The sequence below is a fragment of the Protopterus annectens genome, chromosome 10.part0, assembly GCF_019279795.1.
Source record: "Protopterus annectens isolate FY-2018-M chromosome 10.part0, PAN1.0, whole genome shotgun sequence".
NCBI lineage: Eukaryota > Metazoa > Chordata > Ceratodontiformes > Protopteridae > Protopterus > Protopterus annectens.
In genome coordinates this window covers 1,407,724,183-1,407,734,654 of record NC_056744.1, presented here as the reverse complement: position 1 = coordinate 1,407,734,654, position 10,472 = coordinate 1,407,724,183, and the positions used below count along the sequence as shown (strand labels likewise).

Sequence of the window (10,472 nt, the reverse complement as noted above, 5' to 3'; positions counted from 1 at the left end):
TTATAGCTTAGATTTTGTTCCTAGATGTCAACACTGATTTCAGGATTAATTTAAGTCTTCTAAAATACTCCTTACTAAGTTTTATTCGCATTTGTTCATGTTTTACTGTTTAGCCTTCATCAATTCCCAATTATGTATACACGCCCTCTTTCTCAAGTTCTTTTATATTACATTCTTGTCCCAAACTGATGTTTTCTTGGTGCAGTTTTCCTGCTTTAAAGGTTGCTTTTGCATATTTATCAAGACTAAATGAAAACTCCAACCAAGCTAGAACTTCCAATGAGTGACCTCCCAAACCTCCTGTAACAGAGGCACATGGGATATATGCAAATGACCCTTATGAACATCAGGTGTTTCACCTATACGGTGATACTGATTGCCCATGACTTTTACGTTTGAAGTCATTTTAATGGACAATTTCATGACAATGAAGCCAAACCCCACTAGCTATGGATATGCATATTTCGGCCTTGGTATGACCTCATCAGCATAGCACAAGCAGAGTGTTTGACTAAGCATAAGAAACACAGGGTTGTTATACCCAGCTGATGTCCATTATCATTAGGGTGACTGCAAAATATCCCAACTAAAAAATTAAAACGAAGAGTGAGAAGGTCACACTGAAAAAACAATCAGTAAAAACTAAATTAAAACTCCAACTATATAAAAGATATAAGAATACAAATAAAAGCAAAAAATCCACAAATATATATGTAACATTCACCTATCCAGTGCTTTCAGCTTCAAAATGCATTTAATTGAGGCATACTCATTAAGGCCTGGGGGGATATGTGCATGGAATATTTTGTGAGAGGAAGTTACAACTGTGAATCTAAAGGGGTTGTGTATGTTGCACTATGCCAGCAATGTCAATCTTTCTATACAGGCAAAACAGAAAGATCACTGAAACAAAGGCTTTATGAGCACTTAAATAACACAAGTAAAAAAACAACTACAAATGCTTTAGCTAGGCATACCCTAGGAAATCCCACTCACAACTTTCTATTTACCATTCTCTATCAGGAAAGACATAATGTTTGGGGGGGGGGTCCTTAGGAGCTGAAACTAGAAGAGAGCGAACTTTTGTGGCAGATCCGCACATGTGCACATATCTCCCCAGGCCTTAATGAGTATGCCTCCAATAAATGCATTTTGAAGCTGAAAGCATTGGATAGGTGAATGTTACATATGTATTTGTGGATTTTTGCTTGTATTTGTATTCTTACATCTTTTAAAATAACTTAAAATGCTATACAGTTTGTTAATGTTCAATCACTTAGACATTTAGAGGAAATGTGTTCTAGTTTTATAAATGGAAAGGGTTTTTAAAGAAGTTTTAACATGCAAGATGACTTCATTGTTTGTTCCAGGAGCCCTTTTTTGTTTGGATTCATTTGGGTTTTTTAAGTATTTGCATGCTTGATTGTTTACTTATCTAATTGATTTATTTATGGATGTATAAAAAGCATAGCATTCTGGGAGAGAGATGTGTGAAGAAGTCTAAGCATTATTTTAGACAAAAGTGTTTACATTAAAAGTCCTGAGAAGATTACAGCTGCTTCGTTGTTTTGTTTTTTTATTAGTGTTTTGTTTTTTTTTTATTTCTTTTGTGATGGATGCCCAGGCTTCTGGATGCAGACATAAGTGCCCCCGACTGCTTCCAGAGTGCAATAAGTTAAACATTTGGGAGCTCTGATAAGGTCTGGTACAGAATGTACCTCTGAAGCCCTGGTTCTGTGGGCTACATTTCCTATGAGGGTGGCATCTTCCATTAGAGTTCTTCTATCTGCCCTGGAAAGAACAATCTCCTCGTAATTCCTGGAAAGGACCTTGGGATTTGCGGAACCACATCTTTCTACTACCTTGCTGATTCCTGGAGAAGGATCTCTGAGGAGTAGAAAAAATGTATCCCAATGGCAGATAAGGTCTTTCCATCTTGCTCACTTCTGAAGAGTATTTTTTTAACTTTGGGGGCAATCAAAGACAATCCATCAAAGGGAGCATTAATGAATAAAGACTTGAAGGGCTCCGTAAAATTACACAAGTGCATCCAGGCATGCCTCCTGGCTGCTATGCCTAAACCCGCAGCCCTACAGGTACCCTCAACCATGTGAGAGATTAATTTCATGGACACATTGGAGATAAACTGTAGGGTGGCCATTTGTGCAGAAACTTTCTTCTAGTCCTCCACAAACATGGAACTCGAAAGAGATTTCGAAAGCTCCTTGATTAAATCTCTTTGTAGCCTGGGGAAATGTGTCAAATAGCTCAGTGACCATAGGTCAAAGGTCAATGAGGCATAAATGTACTTGCCAAGTCTGTTCCAATGCTTCAGACTCCCTGTTAGGAGGATGGACAGAAGAGGTCTGTTTTGCAAGTTCTCTCTTAGTGGCTGCCACCAACACCATGGCATCTATAAGGACTCCCTTGCCCCAGTGGGCCCTATCTTTAGGAACAGCTGGAAACCTGTTAGAGTATTTTACAGAATGGTTCTGTTGTATCGGGTTCCTTCCATGCTTGGCGTGAGATAAGTTTGATTAACTCATCAGCCAGAATGAACACCCAAGATGTCAGTCAGAAACACTGACTCTTATTGTGAAGGGATATTCAAGAACCAACCACCTCTCTGTTTAAGAAGTTCTAGAATCTCTCAAAAGGAGACATCATCAGGTGGAGATCTGGAGGACCCTTCCCCTTCACTGAAGTTGGTGTCTTCAGTGACGGATTCCTGCAGCCCATCTAGCCTTCAACTTCATCCTCCCTAATGGAAGTCAGTTCCCCTTGAGTCACCCCTTCACATCTTGCTGTCTGTCTAGTGATTGCTGTAGTGTCTCCTACCTCCTTTCCAGCATGGTACCCTCCTCTTACTTTACACTGTCCAGACTGTGGCAAAGTACACATTTAGTACCCCTGCTATTTCTCAACTTCTGTGATATCTCTCCCATCTTTACTGTCAAGGCCACTACCTCCAGTGCTCCTTCTTTGGACACAGACGACAGATACTCAAGAGTACTCAGCTTTCATAAGATTAAGACAGTCCTCTGGGATGAGCATACAGAAGACTTCTCCTAGATAATGGAGACCTTCCAAGGACTAAAATCAGGCAAGCTGAGGGTACTATCAGGTAGTTCTTCAAAAGGTCCAGCCATCACCAGTCATCCCTGAAAAAAATGCATGGTTATACTCCTGTAAAGACTCCATCACAAAGATTAACACCTTTGTAATGACTTTAAATGCAGAAAACAAGTGGCATCACTCCACATTAAGTGATGCCCACCCAGAGCAAACAGATGGAACTTCCTGTGCCCCCAAATGATACACCAAAAGGCAGCTGTCTTGTCCAGCACACCAGTATAGGCATAACCCCCAAATAAGTCACCATCTGGAACTTCACAACCCAGATGTTGGCAAAGTCAATGAGGACCAAGACTGGACATCAGTCTCTCATCCCTTCCATAGCTAATACAAGGGACAGAAGTAAAACCTCTGGTCTTACTCAAAAAAAACCCCAAATGTCTACAGTATAATGGCCATTTTGATTACCAGAATCTAGACCTCTCCTAGGAACTCAAGAGATGCATCTTCATCTCTAAGTGTAGCTCTTTCTGAAAAGGATGAAAGAGCTCTAAGACATAACCTCTTATGATAAAAAACAAATGCCAGTGAAACTGATAAAGTTCTAGTACATAAGAACAAAAGTACTTAACTTGGTTTTAAAATTTTGTGATTATTAAATTATTCCTGAGATTGGTCGTTCCAGTGTTTTTTTTTTTTTTATTGCTTTACACCATTTTTGGAATTACTGTTGGAAAACATCTTATGACCAAGTCAAGAACCCATTGGTCATTTGTGATAACTTACAAGCCAAGGTATACTTGGAAAACAGCCCTTTCCCACCAAGAGATTTGCTTGATACAGTAAGGAATGATGTTCATCATTCTTACTGTTGCAGTAGCCCTTGACTATTTGGATTCTATCCTGTCTGGGATACAACTGGCCAGTCTTAAAATAGTTCTGGCTTCTTACACGTTCTGAAGTAGGTATAAGTAACAAACCTTTGGAGTTGGATATAACTTCCTTATCATATACAATACCGAATTATACAGTATTTTATGTTATATAATTTTTGCATTTTATTTTGTTGATAAGGATGGCCCCCTGGATTTTTTTTTTTAGAGATGGAAATGCCAGTCATAACATCATAAAAGACTAATCCCACAGTGCCACACTTTCTAAGTTAATGTACAGCCTACTGTATTTTCATGCAAAATGCATCAGTAGTAGTTTTTTACTTCCTAGAAAGACATATTATCAACTAATTCTTGCAGGTTGAACACCTCAAATTGAAAATTTACAGTGATTACAGTGGCCGAGGCCCCAGACAGTAACAAACTCATATCATGTCTCTTCCTTGACCTTTCCAAAGCATTTGATACAGTCTCCCATCCCCTTCTGCTATCTAAACTTGCAAATCTCAATCTGTCTTCTTCCTCCCTTGCCTGGTTCTCCAATTACTTATCTTGCAGGCAGCAATCTGTTAAATAAGTTCATAGGTAGGTACTAGGCTATTGGTCCTAGGGCCAGCCTATATAAGCCTAGCCAAATGGTACCCTGGCTTTTGCCACCCAAGAAAATTATTTTCCTGTGCCCCTGTCAAGCAGAGCCACAGAAGTGATCCCCATGGTGAATTTTCCATCTCCCATCCAGTCATCAAGATTTTTCTTGAAGGGTGCTAATGAGGAGCTTTGTTTGATATAGATAGGTAGTTTGTTCCAGAGTATGGGAAGTCTCTGGGACAGGAATCTATCCCTCCAGCATGTTCTGTTTATTGTGGTGACAAGGTTTACGTCCCTAGAGCTTGGAGGGATTGGGGTTTCTTTAAGTGGAGCATGTCCAACAGCTCTGGGTTTGACATAGCTTTGTATGTTAGGCAGAGATTGCCTCTGAGTAGGCGATATGCGACAGAGTAAAGCTGGAGTTTTTTGAGATGGTCTCCGTAGGGCATCTGTTTGAGGCCGGTAATCCTCTTTGTGAGGTATTTCTGTGGTCTTTCCTGTTGTTGTAGATGTCTCGTGAGGTACATACCAAAAGGAGTGCTGTACATAATGGGTCTAATGAGTGATGAGTAGAGGGGAACAATGACCTCTTTTTTTCCTGGATGAGAAACCTTTTGTGATGAGGTGTGACACTTAGAAGGATTTCCTGACTACTGTGGCAATGTGATTATCAAAGGAGAGACTACTGTCCACTTGTATCCCAAGGTCTCTTATCACACGTTCGGTGTTAAGCAGACTACCGCCTATGTGGTAGTTCATGAGTACAGAGTTTTTACCAAAAGGGATGACAATGCACTTTTTGGCATTGAGCTTGAGGCCATGGCTTTGACACCAGGCATCTCTTTCAGTGAGGCCCTTTTGTAGGATCTCCACATTGTTAGGAGTTTTGATTATGGCTATTAGTTTGCAGTCATCTATGAACTTTGTTAGCCAAAGACCTTCTGTGTTAGCCTGTACTTCAGAGAAGTAGATGCCAAATAGGAGAGGACCTAGGACTGAACCCTGTGGTACTCCACTTGTCACTGGTCTGAAGTTGGATTTCGAGTCTGCTACTTTCACAGTGTGGGCTCTGTCAGTGAGCCAATTGGCAACCCATCTTGTAACATAGGGATTTATACCTAGTTTAGTGAGTTTATCTATAATTCCAGAGTGGGGGATGGTGTCAAAAGCCTTGGTGAAATCTAGATAGGCTGTGTGAACCACCTTACCCGCATCTACGGATTTGGTGACTGCCTCAAAGAATTCTATCAGGTTTAGGAGACATGATCTGCCTTGTACAAACATGGGTCAGGTAGGGTCCAGAGTTTGGAGATTACCAATGTCATTGTTTATAAAGTTCCATGATGATATGTTCCATAGCCTTGCAGACCAGGCTCGTCAGGCTAATGGGGTGGTAGTTCCCAGGGTCTGTGGTAGCTCCCCCTTTGTGGAGCGGGATAACCGTTGCTGTGTGCCATTCAGTGAGCACAAAACCTGAGGTGAGGCTATGATTGAACATGTTACTTAGGTGGGGTGCCAGTTCGTTCTGTAGTTCATGTAGAATGCAGCCTGGGATGTTGTCAGGTCCCATGGATGCTGTGTTCTTGGCTTTGGAGAGTGTGTTTTTACCTGTGCAGCTGTGATTACAGGAACTTTGCATTCATCCGGTATAAAGATGGGCCCTTTAAGGGATGAGATAGGGGTAAAGTTAGCACTGAACCTATCTGCCAGGATGTTGGCAATATCAGCTGGTTCTGTATATTTAGTGCCATTGTGCTGTAACTCAGAGCAGATCTGAGTGTTGCCATTAAGATTCTTGACATAGCTATAGAATGCTTTGTGGTTGCCTTTAGAATCAGTGACAATTTTGTTTTCGTAACTAGCTTTGGAGGATTTTATGTGGGATCTCAGCTTCTTACTGAGGCTGACCAGGGAGTTCCTCCAATCATGAGATTTTACTCTTTTCTGCAACAGCTTCTTTCTTCTGTTGTAGAGTTTATTTATGGCAGGGGACCACCAGACTGGCTTCCTTTTTTTGGAGGATAGCATCTTGCCTCTGTTAAGGATAGCGCGATCCATGCACTCGTGTAAGTGCTTATAAAGTGCACTTGTACAGGATTTAGCAGTCGTACCTCTACTGTCCATCAGCATGGGTGTCATGAAGTTTGCCACTTCTGTCTTAAGAAGTGTAAAGTTGGCTTTGGAGAAATTTTTTATGGTGGTTTCCCTAATTGGGGGGGGGGGTGTGGATTTGAAGGGTGATTTGCTTGTGGTCAGATCTGACCAACGAGGAATTGACCTCTGGTGTGGAACACCAGTACCCCATGTTGGTAATGACCAGGTCTAGGATATTGCTGCCCCTGATGGGGGTGTGGATAAGTTGATCCAAGGCATTGGAATTTATGAATTCCAGAAAAGTTGAGCACAAGAGTTGGTACATGAGTAGTTTTCCCAGTTAATTGTGGGGTAGTTGAAATCGCCCATTATTAGGGTGTACCCTAATATTTTCCAGTGTATCAAGAAATGAAGAGTGGGAATCCTGAGGCATGGTGGGGGATCTGTAGCAAGCTACAATTTGGATTGCGGTCTTGCCCAGAGTTAGTTGCACTTGGATAATCTCGGATGCATTATGCTGAGCAACTCGCCTGGAGGTTTGGATATCCTTAATGAATATGGACATGCCTCCACCTTTAGTGCTTCGGTCCAGGTTAGCTGGCCGAAAGGTGTAGTATGAATTATAGCCTGGTAAAGCAGCGGTGCTCTCTGCAGCCTTGAACCAGGTCTCTGTCACTGCACATATGTCAATGTTCTCCAATTTAAGGAGTGCCTCGAGTGAATGCATTCTGAGGTTTAGACTTCTAGCATTAAGTAGCATTACCCTCAGATTTTACTTGCTTGTACCTGTTACGGTGGTGAATTTGTCATTTGAATCTTGCCTAACAAAGGCACTATAGGGGTGGCAACAGCCTTAGCCAGTATCCGGAATCCCAAGGGCGACAGATGAAGGCCATCTCTGACAAAGCATTGTGGTTTGTCGATCATGTCATCCCAGGCAGATAGATACTGGATCCCCTTAGAATGACACCAGAAGATTAGCCAGTTGTTGAAGTCAATTATTTGTCCTTGTACTGTGGTGTCATTCTGGGTGATGGCAGGATGCTACTTAGTGCTAGGGTCATACCTGACTGGGCTACAGGATCGGACAGCTCCTCCATGTCTCTTTTCATGTAGTCCAGGGAGGTACGTCTCAGGTCTTTAACACCAACATGGACAATGACAGAGTCATATTTGTACTTGTTGTGGAGTGACCTGAGTACATGCATTATGTGGCGGATCCTGGCACCTGACAGGCAGTTGACAAAAACTTTCTCCTTGTTTAGCCTGGTGAGTGGAACATCAGTGTGCCTGACTATAGTGTCACTTATGACTAGAGTGTTGGGTATGTTGTTATGCCTTATGGGCTGTGGTTGAGTGGCACACTGAGTTTGTGGGCTATGTGTCAATTAGGTTGTGTTGGGGGGTGAAGGTTGCTTGCGTTTCTGCTTTGGAGGTCCCTGTTGCTTGGATAGATTTTTTTTTGAGAGCACCACAAGGTTCCATCCTGGGTCTCCTCATCTCAGACAATATCGCCAATCTCCACACTCTTACTCAACTGGCCTTCCCATCCACTGAACAGTGGTTGTTCAGGAATCTACTCATTCTCAACCCTAAAAAGACCAAACTCTTATTATTTTTCCCCCGATCTCTCTCTCTCACCTCAAATCCACCTTTACTATTACTTCCTGTAATAACACTGTTATCCAACCTGAAGCTCACTCTAAACTCCTTGGGGTCATTATAGATGATGAACTCAAATTCAACTTGCACATCCTCCAAAGTATAAAAAAGACTCACCTGAAACTTGGTTTACTGTATCGCAACAAAAAGTTCTAACTACGAATCCCAGACTCTCCCTTGCACAAGCTCTTCTCCTCCCATCCTTTCTATATGCCCCAGTACTCACCAACATCCAAACTACTACTTTAAACAATCTCCAACAAACTCACCACAAGATAGCTAGATTTATCACAAACTCTCCATACAATACATATCACTTCCTTGCCCTAAATACTCTCCACTGGTTAGAATTCCCCCATCTTCTACTGCTGTTACAACTTCAAATGTTACACTTCATTCTTTACAAACCTTCATCCTGACCTGCTCTCTCTTCCTTCATCTCTATCTACACTCCTCTGTGGAGTCTCCGTACCTATAATCAGCAACTACTACAAATCTACCAACCCAAAAAAATAGCTGGCAAACTCCTATATAAACACTCTGTTGCCCAAGTCTGGAACAAACTCACAAGAGACATTTGTTCCATCATTCACCCATCCCACTTTAAAGAAAAAACTCAAATCTTCTCAATTCCAAAATATGTCCCTGTCAATCCCCTACTTAAGCTCCCTACAACCCTACTATGTACCTTTTCAGTTCCTCCACATACAACTAACTACTTCACTATTGTGGATACTTATTAAACTCTACAATCAATACTGTTAGACTTAACTCTTTTTGTAAATACGTAAATATATTTTTTAGTCTGTAAAAATATTGATATGTATATATCATGAGTTTGCATTTCTGCTTTGTCTCTCTAACGTTCTTGTATAACTGATTTTGACCATATTTTTGACTCAAATGATTGATTCTCTGTAAACTGTTTGTCTTTTTTTTTTTGGAGCTTTTCTCCTCGGGTCTCCACTGAAAACAGGTCACAAGCCCAGCTGGACCAACCCGGTTAACAAATGTCAATAAATAAAAATAAATAAAGTCAAACCACAACATAAGTATCTCCTGCTCTAATCAACAACCAGGAAACACTCAAACCAAAAATAAACCACAAAACAAACAGCAGCAGAATTACTTGTTCTAAAGACTTAAACCTTGCCTGTGATATAAATAGGCCCTGCTGGAGAGATAGGTATGTATCCCAGAGACTACCGTCCCTATGGAACAGGCTACCCATCTATGTAAAGTAGAGTTCCTACCTAACCCAATTCAAATGCAACTTGGACAATTGGATGGGAAACTGGAAATTCATCCCTGGTTTGGCACCTATGTCTCTAATGGAAACAGGTAACCTGTAAATGGTTCATCTCCCAAACCCCTGCTTACACTTATAAAGGGTATCAGAACTTGTCAGAGATTTGGGATGCATGGCTAGGCTAAAAAAGGCCCTTGTGTTCTTTAGCCTAGTGAACACTTATGAACCAATAAAGACTGCTCTTAGCTACAACAGCAGCAAAGGCAAAATGCAAATGGAATCAAGTTACCACTGAGGAAGAAAATAAAATTTAATAAACCAAATAAGCTAACCAGCTTTTGCATATAAGCTTCACGGGTTTACCTGACATTGCTGACATTTCAAAATGCAGACAATCATATGGCCGACACCATTTGATCGAAATTTGAAATGCCGACAATGCGGAACCGACATCTCAGTACAGTGCGGAATGGAAATGGAAAGATTTCCATTCCTGCACTGTAGTGCAATCTCGGAGTTGGTATATTAAAGTTACGGGGGGGGGGTGTAAAGAACGTTCTTTCTTTCTTTTTTACGGTCTACTTCCATTGTCAACATTTCAAATGTCGATCATTTGGTGTCGGTCATATGGGAGTTGGCATTATGAAATTTCGGCAATGTGAAGTAGATCCAAGCTTCACCAGACAAATCTTGGAAGCATAAGTGCTCATATTTAAAAAAACATACATCATGTCATCATCTTCTTCATTTCATTGGTACTTAAAATAAACATATTAACACTGTAAACAATTAAATATAAAGCCATTATCAAATAGTACACAAATTAAAAGAAGGTTAAATAAAAATAAAAAATAGCAATTATAAATACTATGTATAACTCCTTTAATACAATGATTAATACTACCTTTATC

The 10,472-nt window shown here is 40.9% G+C and overlaps 1 protein-coding gene across 1 annotated transcript in view; it reads right to left on the bottom strand.

The window, feature by feature from the left end:
* The window catches only part of LOC122814288 (dynein axonemal intermediate chain 3-like), a 948,661-nt gene that overhangs the window by 839,412 nt on the left and 98,777 nt on the right, over positions 1–10,472 (bottom strand). The window lies entirely within an intron of this gene.